Here is a 19,878-nt window from a genome sequence, read left to right as displayed (position 1 = left end):
CAGCGACATCTCCTGCCGAGGCCGGGCAGCGGCGACAGCGAGGGACAGCGCGGGACAGCGCGGGGCGAGCCCTGCCCGACCCTGCCCCTGCCCCGCCCTGCCCCGCCCCGCCCCGCCCGGCCGTGCCCTCTGCTCAGGAAACGCAAGATGCGAGCTCTACACTCCTTCACGCCGATCAAAGCTACTTTCTCTGTAGTTTGGAAGGGGGTGGTGGAAAAAATATGTCAGCCACGTCCTGGGCTGCATCCAAAGCAGCGTGACCTGCAGGTCGAGGGAGGGGATTCTGCCCCTCTGCCTGTGGTGCTGCATCCAGCTCTGAGGTCCTCAGCATGAAAGGGGCATAAAGCAGTTGGAGTGGGCCCAGATGAGGATCAGCAAGACAATCACATGGCTGGAGAACCTCTCCTGTAGAGACGGCGTGAGACAGGTGGGGAGTTGGGGTTTTTCATCCTGGAGAAGAGAAGCCTCCAGAGACACCTTATTGTGGCCTTCCAGTATGTAAAGAGGGCTTACAAGAGAGCTGGTGAGGGATTTTTGACAAGGACACGTAGTGGTAGGACAAGAGGGAATGGCTTTAAACTAGGTTCAGATTAGTTATTCAAAAATAATTAATTACTGTGTAGGTTGTGAAACACTGGAACAGGTTGTCTGCAGAAGTTGTGGATGCCTCATGCCTGGAACTTTCAAGGCAGATTGAATAGGGCTTTGAGCCATCTGATCTAGTGGGTGGCATCCCTGCCCATAGCAGGGAGCTTAGAACTCAATTATTTTAAATGTTTCTTTCAATCCAAACCTTTCTATGATTCTGTGATGCTATTAAATATATAAAGTAGGCATCCTGGTAAAGCTGTATTTTAAACTGCAAAAATCTAAGGTGCAAAAAATCATGAGAGTAACGCATTTTTGATGCACTTCTTAAATAAATACAGGTTGACACAACTTTGAAATAGTAGCTTACCCTGTCACATTCCTCTGTGTGCTTGATTCCCCAAAGATAAATTTGTATTTAAACTACCATTGAAATTCAGTAACTGCTGAAAGGGGAAAAATGTGAACAGGATGGCAGGCTGAATTGAACAAGAGCTCTTACAGAAGAAGCTAACACACTAAATTCACATCAGGGCCATGTAATTATCCAAATGAATCTAGATTAAGCACTCCAGTTACTTTTACGATAGCACACAGGGATTCCACTCATTATCTACTTCACATGTCATTCAAAAGAGATATTGTCATTTAAGACTTTGCAATAGATATGAAATGAAAGAAAAAGTAGTTCTTTCCTTTCATTTTACCAGTGCTCTGCTATGCCCAATCGGGAAATACAAGCTTTGTGGTTGGTACCAAAGAGCTAGATAGTAAAATAAGATGTATGTGACAATGTAAATGGAGTGATACATATGAAAACTCCATGGTAAAGAGTTATTTTCCACATGGCATTTAATATATTTGTTTAGAGTGAGAAAATTGCCATCTCACTTCCATCAGTTTGAATGCATTGCTCATTAAAGATATGAGCTGTCTTTTTAGCTGGATGGTTAGATCTGGATCTGTACAAGTGCTGAAGAAATAAACAACCACGAGTCCTGAGTGCTCCAAGAGTCTAATCAGCAGATACTAAGTGTTCTGTTTTCAATAAATATTGAGGGATTTTTTTTTTTAGTAATGTCTCATTCCAATCACATGGTGTTTATATTGGTCAGTGAATCACAACATAACTCTTTCTGCAGCAAGACTTCACGCTGTGTTATAAAAATTCTTGCAAGTAGTAAAGACGGTGTTGTTGCATAGCCAGCTTTACTGAAGGGAGACTTCTGTTTGTGGGTCATGTCCTTCAAAACCTGGAAAAAGCTGGATCTGCTCAACCTCTTGGAAAAACTCTCCAGGGCACTGATGCTCTCCTGAAACTTATGGGCCTCTTCAGAAGTGGAAAACTAATCCCAGCTTTTGCACTACTAATCAAGTGTTTGCTCATTTGTTAGGAAGTATTGTGAGAAATATAAGTAATCATGGAATGGACTATCATTTTGACACATTGCAACCACTATTACAAGACCAGCTTTTCTTGACATGTTGAAATGATAGAAGGGCAGATGAAGGATGAGGATGAAGCAGATGAAGGTTGACAGGACCACAGCAGCGGCTGTTGGAACAACAGCTTTACAGAACAGTGAAGGAATGAAATACAACATGTATAACAATGACTTTTGAATTTCACATTACTGTACAAGTTACAGTAATGTAATGCAACTCTTTATACAGATCTGCTTTGTTATTCACATGGCTTGTTTCTAAATAATTGTATGTATGCTAGAGGCAAATGCATCTGTGCCTCACAAATTCTTGAGCAATTCCTATAGAAAGCAAACTCTTTAGAGTGATAATAACCTGTTCAATTCTTGCAGACAAAACAGTAGAGAGGAAATGAGCAATTAAAAGAGAATAATGTGCCTTAGCTCCGTTTTGCTGTTGAAAGTCAGGATCCAAAGCACTCTTGCTGTAAAAACAGTCTTACTTTTCACCAGTTAAAAATCAACTAGTGTTCCAGGAAGAATGCCAATTTTCAGGTTTCCTCCTCCTCTGCCTCACTGAAGGTTTTACCTGAGACTTGGTAGGAATAGCTCAAGGCAATGAAGTAGAGTAAGACTCATGTATTTATTTTTGGCCTGTTAAAATTTCATAGCTAGTGCTGGCATGTACATTTAAGAAGTGAAACCCCTGTCTATGGGGACGTCTTCAGCTGTGCATGTTTTCAGGTGGACCACTTTAGCAAAAATAATGCAAGTATTGAAGATCCCACCTATGAAGTTCTGGAAGTAGCAAAATTTATGCTCTTTAAAATTATGTATTGTGTAGGACCTACATTACACATAAATATGCTAGTATGTAATTAGCACAAAGCACCCAGTATTCCTTTTGGTTTTTGATGTTTGTTTCTTTCTTCTTCCAAAGAACTAAGTGAAGATATGTGGTGTACTGGATATATTTGTCAAAGTAACTGCTTACCAGAAAATAATTGAACTTACTAAATTAATTTTGAGATTTAAGAAGTTCTGTGTTCAAAGAATCCCTGAAAACTCAGCCGAGAACTCGTTGGAGCCGAGTGTCAACGTGTTGGTCTGGAAGGTGACTGCTGCTGATCCTAGGGTAGAAGTACTTAATCCAGAAAGTCTTTATAAAGAAACTGCTGGGATTTGTGAAGAATTTACAGGAAGTGTTTGCTGTGGTCAGTGAACAATTCCTCTCTGGAATGACATAAATATGCTGTTTAAGATCAATGTACCCTGGGAATTAACTACCGCATCAAGCATCTTTAGCTGACAATGAGCAGCTGGAGACTGACTGGAGTGGAAGGCTTGCTCCAAAATCTCAAATTTAGAGAGACTGATAGCACATTGATGGTGTCTCAATGCTATTGTCTTCATATGGTGACTTAGTGGGTAATATGAAATTCTTCAAAGAAAAGCTAATAATTCATTGTCAAAAAATACTGTCTTACCTTGCCCCTCCACATGGTGAAAGCCAATCAAAATCTGGCTCCTGTGTCAGAACTGTTATTTCATTTAGTGTTGGAATTAAACAAGAGTGTCATATTGTCCTAATTTCCTGACTTTGGCAATGCCAGAAAGGCTGCAGAGGTAGTAAAATCTGCTGCCAGAAATCCTTTTCTGTTGATAGTTTTCAGTGAAGTATGAGGAACAAATTCTGATATATAAACTACATAATCCTTTATCTTTACTGGACTTGCACTTAAGTGAAGAAGTGTATCAGTGCAGAATTTATGCCCTTTATGTTGACCCTATCATCCATACTACTTCTGAAATTACATTTTCTTTCCTGGTATGCATTCGTCTCAGAAGACAGTACTTGAACAGTCTTTTTTTAAAGATTATCAATTAATTTACTGTGAACCTGAATTTATGGGACATGGATAAGAAGGTTATTCCACATATGTGAGTCACGAATGCTTTAAAAAAGTGTTAGGTCTGAAATTTATAACTCTTTTTCTCCTCTCTCTTATTTGACCTTCTGTTTATACATGTTAGAATTTGCAAAATCTAAAAATGTTTTCTGACCTGCTTTGTACACTTGCCTATTTGCAAAGACCTCATGCCACATAAGCTGGAAAAAATGGAGATTTGTTTTTCTTCATAGAAAAGCCTTTGCATCATATAAAATACTGGCAGAATCTAACTCAGTCTTTGCCTTACCCTTTAAACAAAGATCTCTGTACATGTAAACATTTATTTAACATGACCAGAAACTTGCTTAGTAGGAAAGGTAGCACTTTCTTTTCATTAGTACAATACTTTCCTCCCAACACATATTTCTCAATACAGCTATTTTTATAACACAGATTGTAACTGCTGTGAAAATCTGTTGCTTGTATGTTGTTCTACTGAAGGTCAGAAGATCTTTAATTAAACTTTATTTTGCTAAGGTTTATGTTTACATAGCATGCTCTGCAAGAAATAAAGTGTTTGTAGTGAGGTCATGAGAGAAAAATAATATTTATAAAGGCAGATTTAACTCACATGTTATAGAAACAATTTTATTTTCACAGTAGAAGCTCTTTCTTCCATTTTAATCTTTGCTGTACCAAGGAGGTAAATAAAGTCTGTGCAGGCTAATGGGGTAGTTCTGTAGTCAAAGATTAGTAATTAGTACAACTGAACTTGAACACGATTACTTATTCTTAGAGAGAAGTTTTAAAAAATAATTCATGTATTTACTGGACGTGTTTACTTAGCTATTCCATATAGGTTGTAGCTTTCTTTGGGGCCAGTTAAAGGAACTTACAGATAGCAGACTGTGGACTCTGTTGTTGAGAAAGTGAAGAGGGGCTTCTTTGTGTAGGGATGAATAAAGCCATAGGAAAATAATTCGGAAGAGTTAATCACAGGCAAAACCACAGAGGGGGTTTTGACATGCAGTCAAAGGACTTAGCATTGTTGACATTTTGTTATCAATTCAAAACATACTCAGTTTTACAAAGAGAATGACTGATGGATGGATAAGGGAGGCTGAAGTAGAATGAAAGACAAAATGTTCTAAACACAAGGAAATTTGGTTATTAGCATACAAGCAAGCTGTCATTCAGCAAACTGTACTGAGTGATAGTATCTAAAGGCAGCTGGATGTTGAATAATTCGTGGTTATCTGTCCAATTTGTCAGTTCCCTACTGTCATTGCTATTCTCAGAACATTCACTGAGGATACCAGCAAAGTAAAGGCTACAGGATTAAATCTTATTCTAGCAAAAATCCAGGACAGAAAGAACCACCAGACAGTTTCATATAGACTCCAAACTGTCTCACCGCTATTCATTTTCTACCACTGCTGGAATTCTGCTGTGGAAACAAATAGCAAAGAAAACAATAACAGGATTAAGAACAATGACAGACTATTAAATCACATACCAGTGGTTCACAGCCTATGGCATTTTTTTCCACTGGTTCACTGGTTCAATGTTAGATGTTTTTGGCAATAATTTTTCTTTTTTTTTTTTTTCTTTTAATGTACAACATTTTAGAGTTAAGAATATGACCGAGAGGAAGAAAGGATGCTTTCTAGTTTCTCCCTACTCTGATACAGTTTTATTATGTTTTTCATTTAGTTCTCCAACCTCACTGTGTGTAATTTGGAGACAGGCCCCTTTTCTGCTCAGGAACAAGAGTCAGGGCCAAATCAGATGCCAAATCATGCTTCATTCTTCCTTTGTATAGCAAGCCATAGAGAGCACTTGGCCACCAGTGTGCAAACAATTGTAATGAGTTCTTCTATGAACTATAATTGTGGGAGGGCTAACATGCACAGACTGCAGCGCAAAAGAGATTTGGGACCAATATACCATCAAGTGGTAATTCTGTAATCTAAGGTCTAGTCTAGAACCTAGGAAACCAGCATCCTAAGTTTAGGTACTTAAACAGTGCAAGAGGCCTATGCTATTTTGAGAAATCAAATACAGTTTCCTGTTGCTATTGTTCCCAGAGTACAAAATGCATCCTGTTGATACCATAAAAAGACACCAAACTATTCTGCAATCTGGAAAAGTGTGTTTCAGTTGTCCTACTGTTGCAGTTCTACACTCTGCTTATGTAGAATCATTATTATTTTTTCTCAGGAGGTCAATTTCTTTAGTCTTTAAAGCCACTTTACATACTCTGATAATAATTTCAATTTCCTGGTTTCAAATGTCACACATTGATTTCATGCATGTATTTTTTTTAATCCATATCCAAGTGTGAAGCAAGCATTTAGACAGCTAGGTAATGTGGTTACAAGATATGCTTGCTACATACCAATTACATGTCAGGTGCATGACTGCTTGCAAAATTCAGTCCCATTTGAGAAGACAAAAAGCCATTAGAGCCTTCCAAAACGTAGTTGCTGCACTTGCCTCCAACATATTGTTACCCTTTATGTTCCCATCTCATGTGTGGGTGAGTTCATTAGGAGTTGTCTTTCCAACTCCAAGCTGGCTGGCATACGAGGCTGCCACATGTCAGCTCTGCCTTTTGTACCAACTAATACGGAATTGATTGCTTGCATGTTTGAAACAGTTGGACTGATGCCTTCTGTTACTCGATACAAACCCCTGCAGTTATTACCTCCAGATGTGGGGAGAAAGACTAGCAGAAAAAGCCATTAGCCCATGGTTTGTTCCACTACAGCAGGTCTGAGCTGGAATGTCAAGACCTACAGCAGTGCTAGGCACTGAGAGCTATACTTCCAGGAAATATTAAAAGTGGTCTGGCCAGTAGCTACTTGGTATTAAATATTACAGAATCCTTTCTGGTTTATATTAGGTGCCCAAAATCAATAAATACTTTGACCTTTAACTTTCTGTGCCTCATTCCTGCTTCTGAAAGAAAGCAATAATAATCTCTCATCCTAGTGGATTGTTGTGAAAATGAACTGACTAGTATAATAGAATCTTAGAAACAATATAGTATCTGTACAGAAATGTATAGTATCTTCACAGTATAGTATCTGTGAAGAAGCAAATGTCAGATTATGTGACCAGAAAAAAAGATTTCTGTCCTCAGACAGAATTTGTCAAGTGGTGAGTAAAAAACATAAGAAAAATATGAGGCCACATGCATCAATAATTCTTTACTAGAAAGTAAAGAGAAAGAAAATTTAATTCTGACTGATATAGTACTCAAGTGGATAATATACAGTAGAGTTATATAATTGGCCAGCACATTATAATATACAAGCACGTGCAAGCTGAAATAAATGTGCACAGGAAATCTGAAATTCAGCATTTTCTTACTAAGTATTTTTAAAATTTACTGCACAACAGGCACAGTTGTTAGGTTTCTGTTCTTTGTTTTTCACAAGACACAATTTGCTACAAGGATGTGAGATATGCAGAAAGGCAAAATCACATTTGGGAATTAATTCAGATAGCAATGTACAGTTTTCAAAAGAGAAGTTAGATCTGAATACGTTGTGACTTCTGTCTGCTCCTCTCCCTTGAGAATTACGAGTCAGCTGACGCGGTAAAATGAAACCTCTCGGTACTTCACTGTCTAGAGACTGAATCTGTTGGGTGTTTTCTGCCCACGGTTCCAGCAGAGATACACCAGTACTTCTCCACCTGCAGCAGAATTGTATTAGGAAATGTAGGCAAGATTTTGTAGGACCCAGGTTAAAATGTTTAGATCGGAAGTCTATTTATATACCACAGAATTTGTTTGGACTTTTACCAATACCTGTTTGTATGCAGTAATGTGTCTCAGTCTTCTGAAAGCTAGCCATTAAAACAGTGAGTGTGTGAAAAACATTACTTTTGCCTACGGCTCAGTTCTAAGACAATGCATTAATATGCATGCTGAACTGCTGAGCCGGGTGAAAATGAAGATCAACACCAATAAGAATCATTTGCTCTAAGCACAAATGGACAGTGCCTTTTGCTCACAAGATAAACAGTTTTACTTGAAAGAATCTCCCAGTATCTGGATAATTTAGTACCATTGCTTATAGGTTTTTATGTGTTCAGAATAACAACAATATTTAATTCTCTGAATAAGTATTAACAGAATTACATGTTAATGAATTAACAAATTCACATCCATTTTATTCTTAAAGTCTCCACATAGAAGCAAGAGATCAAATTTCACACTAGTTACATATAAAAGTAGTTTGTTGTTTTGCCAGGACTGTAAAAATCATATATGACCCAGATCTACCCATCTCCTTCATGCTGAAGTAAACCAGAAATAAAATACAACAGGTATTCCTTCTCACATATTCTTCAGATGGGTTAAAGGCAAAGAATCTCTCCCTCAATGGAAAAATCTAAAATAGGTTAATGAGAGTAAAACAGCCCTGTAAAGCATGCTTTGGACTTGCTTCAAGAGCTGAAATCCATAGTTACCACATAAAATACTTAGCCCTTAAAGAGCTTTTACACAACCTTACCATATTTCAGTCTGTTTTCCTCATGTAAGATACCGTTTGGCTGAGAGCACCATCAGCATCTTGGACATTGTGATTCACAGAATTTTTCTGTGTGGGAAATGACCCACAAGAATCATCAAGTCCAACTCTTCATTAAGTAGTCTGTAACAGGGATTGAACCTACATGCTCTACAAATAGCACCATGCTCTAGGCAACTAACCCCATCTCAGGGCCATTACTTGCATTTCTTCATGGCACAGCTTCTTGCCAGTTTCTTCCAGCCCCAAGACTATGTGGAGGATCTTCAAAAGACAAACAAAATATATTCCTAAGCAAGAATTCTTCAAGATGGAGTCAGAATATTCACATCCTTGTCTTATTTTTCCTCTCCTTTGGAGTTGTAATTGCATGAAGGATTGATGAAAGAATTGCACTGAAGTGGCTGAATTCACATGCTATATTTAGACCCTCCTTCTGGAAACACATAAGAACAGTGAGAAAAAGGGGCAGTGTTATTGCAAAGTTCCCACTCACACAGTAAATTGCCTGAGTGGAAATGCATTTCCAAGAGTACATGGTCTCTGTTGTATTTATTCCCCTACTCTTGTCCCTAATGCACCTAAGCTTCTTGGATACACAAGACTGTTCCATAGCACGTCTGCAGCATCGTTTGTGCTGCTCAGATGATTATCACTAACTGGTTTTGCTACTGACAAGATAGGTCACCAAGCTGCTGCCAAGACATTAGCAAGAAAGGATGGCTGGACTTTGGTTAGGGGCACTGCCTTGGGAGGTAAGAAATCCAATTTGGTTCTTGTCTCTACGGCAGGTTTTTCTCTCTGGCTTCTGGAAAATCACAGACTCTTTATTCCACTTTCAAAGAGTGTAGGAAAAAGTATCAGCATCATATGCCTGTTTAGATTATTATTATTTTTAGGAGAAACAGTATATTCTAATACACACATGCAAAACCACAAAACATCTTATGAAGCTTTCAGAGGAAAAAGAGCAAACAAGGAGGATCGTGAAAATTGTAAGTAGGAAGGTGTACTACTAGTGACAAAGAAGAAAATTAACATTCCTGATGAAACTAAAGAACAGCTTGCTGACTCAGGCATCAGAGGCAGACAGTAGAAGGGGTAAGCCTTCCCAGCTGCCCTACTATGGCACCAAGTGTGTCACTTGCTAGTGGGTGGCTCCTTGGACATCATTATAATGCAGCTGATATTACAGGGGTACAGCAAGTGGAGAGTAGGTATTCAGAAAATAAGAAAACACATAGTAATTAAAGTTTGTCAAAGGGTTGCATTTGAATAGAAATTAAAACATTTTCAGCAGATTTACCATTTCTTGCTGTTGGTAAAGTAAATATAATTGTATTGTCCTCTGCAAGGCTATTGCTTTTGTTTAACTCACCCAATAAAACATTAGTTTGCAAGGAAAATACAAAAAATGCACATTCATAGACTTATCATACTATAGTACTATTAATGGATTGTGTCTACCAAAAAAGCTGTTTCAGGATGAAATTGCTTCAATTCAATTTGAAATTAACAACTGTACACTCAGTTTCAGTGCTATCTTGGACAAAGTTCATATTAAAATTGAATTTCGCATTCCTTTGGACTTAAAAGAGCGATGGGAAAAAAGGATGAAATCTTAATTTTTCTAATGCCTATACTGTAGAATGAGTAAAAAAAAAAATAAGCCTCAAACACTAGCTGGACATTATTAGGAAAAAATGTTGCAGTGAAAGTAAGAGAGACAAGTGACTGTATATGCTAATGTGCATATGTGAAAAAACATACACCAAAGAATTGTGATTTTCCCAGGACTGCCATTAGCATAATTGCTATAAACCTGTGATTATTTCTCTTAACTCTATACTTGCAGTTTCCTGTAAATAAGATGGAATTTTAGTTAGTCATGTAGAGTTTGTATAAAATAAGGAGACTATAAAATGAGCATTCTGCCTATTCTTAGTCTGCAGTTACATTTTACTATAAGGTATTTGGAATTAGTTTCATTCCTGAGTCTCTTCAAAACTTAATGCATATTTAACGATACAGACCTTTGCACAAAGTCTGTCAGCAGGAGCCATATCCTGACAGAAATCTAGTCACACATTTCCCTATCCTGAATCCCAAAGCAGGTTAGTAGAGCCTGAAAAGTGAGTGGCATTATGAGGAATGCTGAGAGATACCCTGATTCACAGCAGCTTGCTTCTGCCTGTGAACAGGATAGCACTTTCAGAGTTTCTTACTGATATTTAAAATGAAATTTTTGGCACCTCCTTTTAGTTCATTCATTTGGAAAATATGAAATGAGTTTTATAATGCACTAATTCTGTGGTTTTAAATACAGTAAGTAATTGTGTTTATTTCAGAAAAAAAACAATGACGCAGACCTAATCTTGCCTGTAGTAAGAGCAAGTTCACATTTACTGTAATTGTCATTAACACCAAATGTCTATTCATTTGGTACCTCTTCCCAGGAAAAAAAAAGCAAGGCAGCTCAGCACATAATCTCTTTCTGGACTGAATCCTTCCCTGTCAGTGACCATCTTCTGCTCTCCAGGGCACAGAAGCATTTGGTTCTTTGTTAAATGGCAATAACCCTTACTCCATGCTTTTTATAGACAAATGGTTAGATAGCTTTCACACCCTTAAAAAGATTAAATTTCTTAGTTAATATACTAGGGAGTTACAATAGACTTTGCCTTTAACTGTTTTCCACACCTGATTTTACACAGCCCAATGACCAGAATTAAATTGTTTAAATAGCTTATTTCTGTCCAGCTAGTTCAGTCAATAATGTCTTTTATTCTTGCCAACCTGTATTTTTCTCAAAAGGATTTTATACATTTTCTTTTATTATTTTTATATGTGTGTTTGGGAGGGAAAGAAACATTTCTCAGAAGTTTCATTCTACAAGGAGGAATAAAGAACATAAACAATTTATGTATTGTTATAAGTGCTAGCAACTGAATAATCTTAAAGGTACAACTGTACAACTATCACCAGCATCCAAAAAGCTCCATAAAAGGTAGCCATGGATATTAGAGACTTCCTTGGCCTTCCTCCAGATACCCAAAGGAAAACAGGGCTTGCTAACAAACCATTCAGGTCTTTTTCAGAAATCAGCTGAAATCTGTGGAGGCTTTTCTCACCAATACCAATGGCAATGGGCAAGTTTAATTTTCAGGCACCACCAAAGTGAACAATAGTGTTTGGGACCTGTTTTGCAAGATCTGCTGGGGGTTCATTTTTCTATAATCCCACCCTTTTCACAAACCTCACTTTTTCCAGTCATCCTTCCCACTGGAACATCCTAAAGCCAATTCCAGTTCTTCTTTCCCTGCTTTCAATCAGTTCTAAGAAATGAAACTCTCAAATACACTTGTTGAGCATTGCCACTTATCTTCCACAGCAGAATTCAATACTGATTTTTTTTCCATTTATTGCAAATCCTCTCTCTGCCTCCTTCCAGGTCTTTATTCTGACTCTAAGAGGCTAGATTTTATTTCTATTCCTTCTATGGAATTCTGTAAGACAAAGGATTTAAACAAGCAGAATCCCACTATTATATCTCATTTCATCCCAATTCTTGTTGCCACATCCCTGTGCTTTAAGGATTCAGAAGCCACCCAGTGTGCTGTTATAATCTTGGATGGTAGCTTCCAGTCATTTGGGAACAGTATTACTGGAAGTGTCTTCTGGGCTGGGAACAAGATACAGTGGAGAGAGCTGTGACAGCAATGGCATTTCAGGGTCAGCTGCCCATGTCCAAACAGATGGTGTCTTGTTTCCTCTAATTAAAAAATCTTCCATGCAGAAAGTAACAGTGTCAGATCTTGTCATGCTAATTTAGCCTAAGTTCAAAGATAAAATATGTACTCCAAAAACACACAGGCTACATGGTCAAAGTGCAAAATACATCTTTTGATCAATGTGCTAGTTATGAGACAAGTAATTATATAATCAAATTTCCTTTTAGAGTTTAGTTTTGTTTGGATAAACACATCTAAGCTGCTTCACTTGTTTGCTTTACATTTCCCTCTTGGCCATGGATGAGGTATGCTGGGTAGCCAGAATTCAAAAGCTATATTTTCCTTTCAAGTCTGCCTAGCTGTAGAAGTAAGTGCATAAGACCTATGAAAATCCAGTTCAATTAACAAGAAAACTTGTAAACAAAGTAGCCGTTACATGAAAGTCAGGTAGCTGGTGTCTTGCTTCTATTGAAAAGAGAGATTTTAGTAGAAACATGAATTAGGTCTTCAAATCAAGTATAGCATCTTTATAAAGATGAGTATAGGCTTTTCTATTTTTTCTGAGACAAATGGTCCTGCCTTCCAGAGAGATGATATTCTTAGTATTGCTATAATAATAAAGGTAATGCTGAAGATGCAAATTTAATTTATGTTTTTAAAAGTGGATTTCTGCATGTGACTTCAGAATGGGCAACCTTTCTCATTACAAAGATCATCCATTTTGCAGAGGGTTCCTTTCTTATTTCCACTCACACTAATAGAACAGTTTCTTAAAAATCTGTGATACCAAACAAGCAGTGAAAACTTGACCTGTGGATTTCTAAGATAAATCTGAGATAAGAAAAAAAATAAATTAGGAAGGATCTATTTACTATCTGCTTCTATAAATATTGTCAGTAGGCCTTTAGGATGTGCTTTAAAGACAAAAAAGAGCTCCTAAGGATATGTTGCATAGCAAAATGCAGGTTTAATTATAAGTTGTGTTCACATGCATAGTTTAAATTGCCTAATATGAATAAAAGAATTACATTTGTGTGAACTGGTAAGTGGCATTCAGACTTTAAGCTGTGTATTACTATTTTGTTCTTTCTCTTCTTAATGTGCTATTTAATATACTACCTAGATGAGACTAAAACCTGGTACAAAGGTATGTCTATACCAATTATTTTTTATTCATTTTTAGCAGTTATTATTTTTGCTAGAAAGCATTTTTCTTTTCATTTAGTACTCAGAAACAAACTAAAAGTGTAGAAAAACCTTGAACCACAGAGACTTTGTATCTGATGTTCATTATATCCAGCAAGAGAGAAAATGGTCATCTTCAGATATTGCTGCAATGCTTTGCCAAGCTTATTCCTAATATATGCTATATTTACACTACAAGCAAAGTTTAGTTTTATGAGTTTGTAGTCACACTGACTTGGGAAGACAGGACTATTAAGGAAGACACAGTGTAAGTACATAAGATGGGACAATACATTCAGTATAAATATGAAACACAAGGTCATATGGAAATTGCATTTTCTTTTGTTTCAGAATCATCTGTACCTTCATTTGCATTGAGACGTTATAATTCCTCTCACCAATTCATAATGTGCCATTATTGAATCTTCCTCCTTTGGAGTGAAGAGAAAGACTGATGCAGACCACGGTCACCCATGTTCCAGGTTACTGCAGAGCGTTATCTGTGTACTGACCTCCCTCTCCTTTGGACAGGCAGACCTGTGGGATGGGCACTGTAAATCTTCAAACACAACAGATGCATTATGTAGGTCATAAGATACATTTTCTTCTAGTAAAGCAATGGCATTTTTTTCACACCTTAGTAAGACTATGATTTGAAAACTTATCAACATAAGAAGTATTTTCTGAGCCCGAATAAGAAGGTGGAAGGCTGTAAGAACTGGATCAGTACCCAGCCCATTTATAATTTGAAAGAGACTGAGTATTGTGTCTCTCATTTTTTTAGGGGTAAATTAGGAGTACAAGTATAATTCTAGTCTAACAAAGCATTCATCATGGAAATAAAAGACTGCAAAGGGACACATGTACTTGCATTTAACACTAGAGCAAAGACCACAGAGTCTAACTGTACTGTTTCTATTTACATATTCATTCAGTAAAAAGGCAAAACAATCTGAACATGAGAGATAAATATTTGAGTACTTTGTAAACAATATTAGAAACAAATGTACTACAAACTTTGAACAAAATTATAGTCCTCATAAAATATACCACACTTAAGTCACAAAAATTGGAAAGTTCAGTTCATCCCAGAAAACCAGACATTATGAAAAACATGACTAGATTTCTTAGGGTTTACCTCCCTTGTTAGCAGGGACATGAAGGTAAGATACAACTTCTACTTCATCTCTTGAAGTATTCCACAGTGCCACAAGCAATAGAGAATTAAACCAAATCATGCCACAAGCAATAGAAAATTAAACCTGATCAGAACTGTGAATTTATTTTTTTTTAATCTTCACATAACCACATTATTTTCTACATTGCACAAAAAAGAAATCAAGGAAAGATGCAAATGCTTTCTTAAGTGTATATGAGAAGAAACCCTAAAGCCCTAAGTCTAAGACTTCCAAATTCCTAAATCTCTTAAACACAGAAATCCTACTACCAAGGCAAATATCTGTGGCCATTTAGTCTTCAAATTCTGCTAATAATTCAAACAAGGTTAACAGTTTAGGACTAGGACTGTTAATTACACATTTTATTGCTGTGGGACTGTTTAAAAACCTAACATAGAACAGCCATGAAATTAAAAATCAGTCTACAGCACTACCAACTTGAGCTGGGGTGACGTAGAAATGAAAAAATATTACATGTAAATTTCAGCCTACTTGGCAATATAATCTATTCAAATTTCCTCAGGCAAATTTTTTTGCATCATTTTATCAACAGCAACATTTTTTGGTGCACAGGAAAGAGTAAATAACTTACATAAAATCAACTGTAATATTATAATCACTTTATTCATAACCCAAAGGTTAAAATTAATTATTAATTATAATTATACTAAATGTATATCAATGTAACTGCAGTGGGAAACTGGTTTCTACTTTTGACCTTGTTTCATCATTAACCTTTGCTTATAGACTGCCTGTTGTTATTTTGCCAGTGAGGTTACCTCAAGGTCAGCCAAATATTTCAGGAAACAAGAGGAAAAACAGGTGAAATATCCTTTTCAAAATCTGTTTGCTTGCTTTCATATCTATGTGTTCTTTTACAGGCCAAAAAAAAAACCAAAACCAAAACAAACAAACAAAAAAATATATAACCATAGTACACATGATGACCAAAATGCCAGAAGGCAGCAAAGCATTAGAGCAAAGAGAAAGAGATTTTTGACTGAGAGGTTTTGCTTCTCATAGTGTTCATTCACCTTTGGCTGCAGTATCTCTGCATGTTGACATTTGTCAATATATTAGATAAAGAGCTGCAAATTGCTTCAAACATTATTTACTCAGAACACCTTCTCCCTCTCCCGGTAAGTTACATGAGTTTGATTAACAGCAGGTTCCAAGTTACTGAAATTTGAGCTGCAAATAAAACTGCTGACTGCTCTTGGCATCTATTTAATATTCAAACACTCCTAATGAAAACCTCATTCTTTCATTTCTCTGTCCAGCTCTTTTTACATTTTTATGCCCTTCTGGATATTTCTAGGAAATACTTTTGGTCACAATTGGCCACATGCATTTATTGTTAAAATGTATACTTAGAAATCTATTACCATTAGACCATTCAAATATTTTTCCTATCAGTTTTCCAGCTGGTGAACAACAGAACTCTTCTAACTAATCTTAACTTCCAACTTCTTTTCTACTCTGCCAGTGAAGTCAGAGACTGTTTTATCACATCATTTGTATTCTTGAACTAAGCACTATTTGTACCTTCTAAGGCATCCAATTCTAAATTTCTAGCCATAAAAAATAAAGGGTTTTTGTAGCATTTGGGAGCCTTTATGTTACTGTATGAGCATCCTAAATCAAAGAAGTCCATATTTTTATGTGAGAGTTTTTTCCTACAGATTTTATTTTTCCAGAGTAAGTATATGGTATTAACCTGAAGGTATAAATTATGTTTTACTTTCCTACTAACTATCCTATGAGTTGTCCTAAGATGGGACAACTGCTGCTGTAACAACCTTCTACCATGGAAAACTAATGTTGACAAGTATGAGTAAGGTAGCCTCTTTCAGTTCTTTCAAAGATAATAAATACTTTTCTTGTCAACTTTATTTATAAGGGTAAAATATTGTGCCCCTCCAGTAATTAGTGTTCTTAAACAGAGCTATCAAGTCTCCTTATATAAGTAAAACCTAGTGATTAAAACAACCACCTTCTGGCTACTAATAAAAAAATAATCACTTGCCTTTCCCCTGTTAAAAAAAATGGGTGGGATGAAGAAAGCAAGGGGAGAACAAACATATAATTTTTGTACTTTGTCTTTTTAAAGAATTAAATTATTCTCATGTGGCAAAGTGGTTTAGATTGTCTCAGTCACTGATGTGCTACTGGGTCTTTTTGTTTGAGGGAATCTTTTGTAAAATACCCAGTTTTCAGATCATTCAAACCATGATGTGCCACCACTATATCTATGTACACCTACTGGATAAATAGCAGCACTGCTTTCTGCAGGACTTCTACAGAAGCATTATTATGACAGAATCTGTTTAACTAATGAGTCTGGAAATTAAAGCAATATGACTAAAAGATGCACTACCTGTCATTCATGTTGTTTTCCAAGATAATGCTCAGTGGACAATTTTTCATATATACAGCTGGCTATGCAATTCCAAAAAATATATTCAGGCAGATATATTTGGAAATAGGCATATTAGTTAGTATTCACATTTTAAATTCCCATTTTGCTGATATCTATTAGGTAACAAATACACCTTTATGTCAAATCCACCATCAGAGTTTGCTAACTGCTAGTGCTACAAATGCTTGAATTTGTCAGGTGCTACTCTTAGGTTAAACACTCATTAAATTGCAGTGACAGAAGCAATGTTGTACTCAGCACTTTTCAGGGTCAAAGTCTGAGTACCAGACTGATTATTTTTCATACAAGTTTACAGAAAATTTTTCTTGAGACAGGATTTCACTGAAGATAAACTTGTGCTTCTGCATAAGCTCACTTCCATTTTTGGAACTAGACTAATTACCTCACAGCCAACACATGACGTTTGCTCCATTTAAATACTTTGATCTCTTCCTTCCTATCTTGACATATGAGTTCCTGCTGACAAGCTTCTTTATGAAGATAACTTACACTGCATTAGGCATATATTCCAATATGAAACTGAACTTCATTTTAGATGAAAGAAATTTTACAGGACTTGCTAGAAAAATCTCAGCAACATCATGACTGCTATGTAGGCTGGAAGGCATGTGGACTTGTATTCTGCTTACATTCTGCTATTGTTCAACGTTAATCTCCACTTTATGTAATAAAATTAAAGTGCCATAAGGCTATGCAATGGCCAAAGGAATAATGTGTTTATAGTGAACAGAAGGACTAATACATAAATTTAAGCTTGACTTCTCTTTTGATCAAATTTGTGGGATTTTCATTGTATATATGATAAATTTCTTGATTTTTTAAAACTGATTTTGTGTCCAGATCGTGAGGTCTTGTTTATCAACTAGAAAGAAAATCACACTTATGAAACAGAATAAACATTTTTCTTGGGATATATGAACACACTACATCTTCATAATCAGATCTATTAGCTTCATATAAAACAGAGGGGTCTTTTTCTCCAGATGTACATCAGTGCTAAGTAACTAAATTAAACTACATCTGAGAAATGTTATTATGACTCATGGCTACTTTCAGAAATTCTGCTAGCTTTGAATGGGATGTCTGTCCATGTAGAAATATCCTTCCCATTATTTTCCAGTAGCTGAACTGAATCTTCCTTCTTGCAATAAAAGCCAATTACTTCTTTTCCTATCACAGCAGCATCTCTGCAGCAACTCTCTAGATTCATAATTCTATTTTCTTCTCAATCAGTTATAGAAGAAATAATTCCCAGTCCTTTCCTATTTGTCTCACAGGAAACAGTTCTGAACTATCTGCTTGTCCTTGATGTTCTCATTTCAGTCACCCTTCATTTAGAGAAGCATCAAAAGGCAGCACGTCTCAAGAATGATGTATTACTGCTAAAAAAGAAGAAATTAAGAATTTTAATTGTTAAGGGGAAAGCATTGCAAAATGTTAAAAATCACATGTGATGACAGAAGTGTGATGAAATCAGTTTCTTGGAGCTCCTGCGTTACATTATTGAGAGGCCTACTTTACCCACCCGTGTAGTGGCTAAAGTAGTCTTTACATTGTAGTTCCCCCTGCCAAAAGGACATTTCAGGATCAAGAGACTGTTGCCAGCAAAGGCTGTGACTACATGAAAAACAGTCAAAATGCTGAATAGCAGGAAGGGCCAAGCCTGTATCCCTCCTTCCACCCATAACCTACTAAAGTACTAAAATTAGTGAACCTCTATATAATTAAAAGTAAAAAAAAATTAATTTGTACTCATCTAAATTAAACTTGAGTTGCTATGCAGATGTATTTGATATTGAATCTCAAAGTAAAGTAAGGACAGCCAAAGGAATAATTTTTTTTCTAGACTAGATGTATGAGGAAAATTAATTATCAATTGGCAAGATGTGTTTTGGGCAGGGCCAAGGGGGAACATCTTACCAACACTCTCTGGATATAGTAATTAAGACTGTCCACAACAGGCCTTAATTAGTTACAAAATTCAGAGCAGTAATTGCAATTTATGTTCCCTCACCCCAGCTTACCAGAGGTAGGTGAACTGCTTACCAAGATCCTTATAAATATTGATTCCCTCTTGCTCCTGGCTCCTCATTTACACCTGTTTTCTTCTATCTCCTTACCTACTCTCCTACTTCTTTTAACTACACTCTGTTTTTCTCCGTTATTCTTTCACTTGATGTGTCATTTTTAGATTTCCTATCCTACTGTCACACACATGAAGAAGTTCCCTTCCATTTCTCCAGGAGTCAGGCATTGCTACTAACACCTTAAATTTGTGAAAAAGCCTCCAGGTTGGGATGTCAGGTCGCAGCAGGAGACATGGGCGTTGCTTTCAAGGGTGTTTAGGGAAACCGTCACAGAATCAATCTGATTGGGAAAGAAACCTGTGAGATCATTGAGTCCAATCTGTGACCAAACACCAGGACCTCAGCTAGGCTGTGACACTAAGTGCCATGTCCAGTCTTTCCTTAAACACCTCCTCAGGTGTTCGACGTGACTCCTCAGCCTCCCTGGGCATTCTAGTGTCCAATCACCCCATATCTGAATAAATTCTTCCTGGTGTCCAACCGAACCCCGCCCAGTGTTGCTTAGGACCATGTCCTCTCACCCTGTCACTGGTTTCCTGGGAGAAGCAGCTGACCCCCACCTGGCCACAGTGGTAGAGAGTGATAAGGTCACCCCCGAGCCTCCTTTTCTCCAGGACAAACACGCCAGCTCCCTCAGCTGCTCCTTGCAGGGTTTCTGCTGCACCCGTGGCCCTTCCCCGGCTCGGCCAGGCCGCGGGACGGCGGACCCCGGAGCCCCGCGCCCGCCGCGCTGCTGCGCCTTTAAGGGCGGCGGGGCCGCGCCCCCACGTGTGCGATCAGCTGACGGCGCGTCCCGCCCCCGCCGGCCC

At 37.3% G+C, this 19,878-nt stretch overlaps 1 long non-coding RNA gene across 4 annotated transcripts; it reads right to left on the bottom strand.

Moving 5' to 3' along the window:
• Positions 1 to 6,357: 6,357 nt before the first annotated feature.
• Positions 6,358 to 19,822, bottom strand: LOC120502335. 4 transcript variants are annotated; one of them, XR_005627509.1, is made up of 4 exons: positions 19,630 to 19,822; positions 17,365 to 18,364; positions 13,728 to 13,901; positions 6,358 to 8,884 (listed from the first exon to the last, which is right to left on the bottom strand). It is a non-coding gene; the product is annotated as an uncharacterized LOC120502335 (long non-coding RNA). The 4 variants fall into 4 exon arrangements; XR_005627510.1 differs by having other exon boundaries at positions 17,365 to 18,361; XR_005627507.1 differs by lacking the exon at positions 17,365 to 18,364 and having other exon boundaries at positions 13,728 to 13,923.
• Between the last annotated feature and the right edge of the window lie 56 nt (positions 19,823 to 19,878).

Source organism: Passer montanus, unplaced genomic scaffold, assembly GCF_014805655.1.
Source record: "Passer montanus isolate IOZ18808 unplaced genomic scaffold, ASM1480565v1 scaffold22, whole genome shotgun sequence".
NCBI classification, from domain to species: domain Eukaryota; kingdom Metazoa; phylum Chordata; class Aves; order Passeriformes; family Passeridae; genus Passer; species Passer montanus.
The sequence above is the reverse complement of the archived record's forward strand: the minus strand, read 5'-3'. Positions and strand labels throughout refer to the sequence as shown.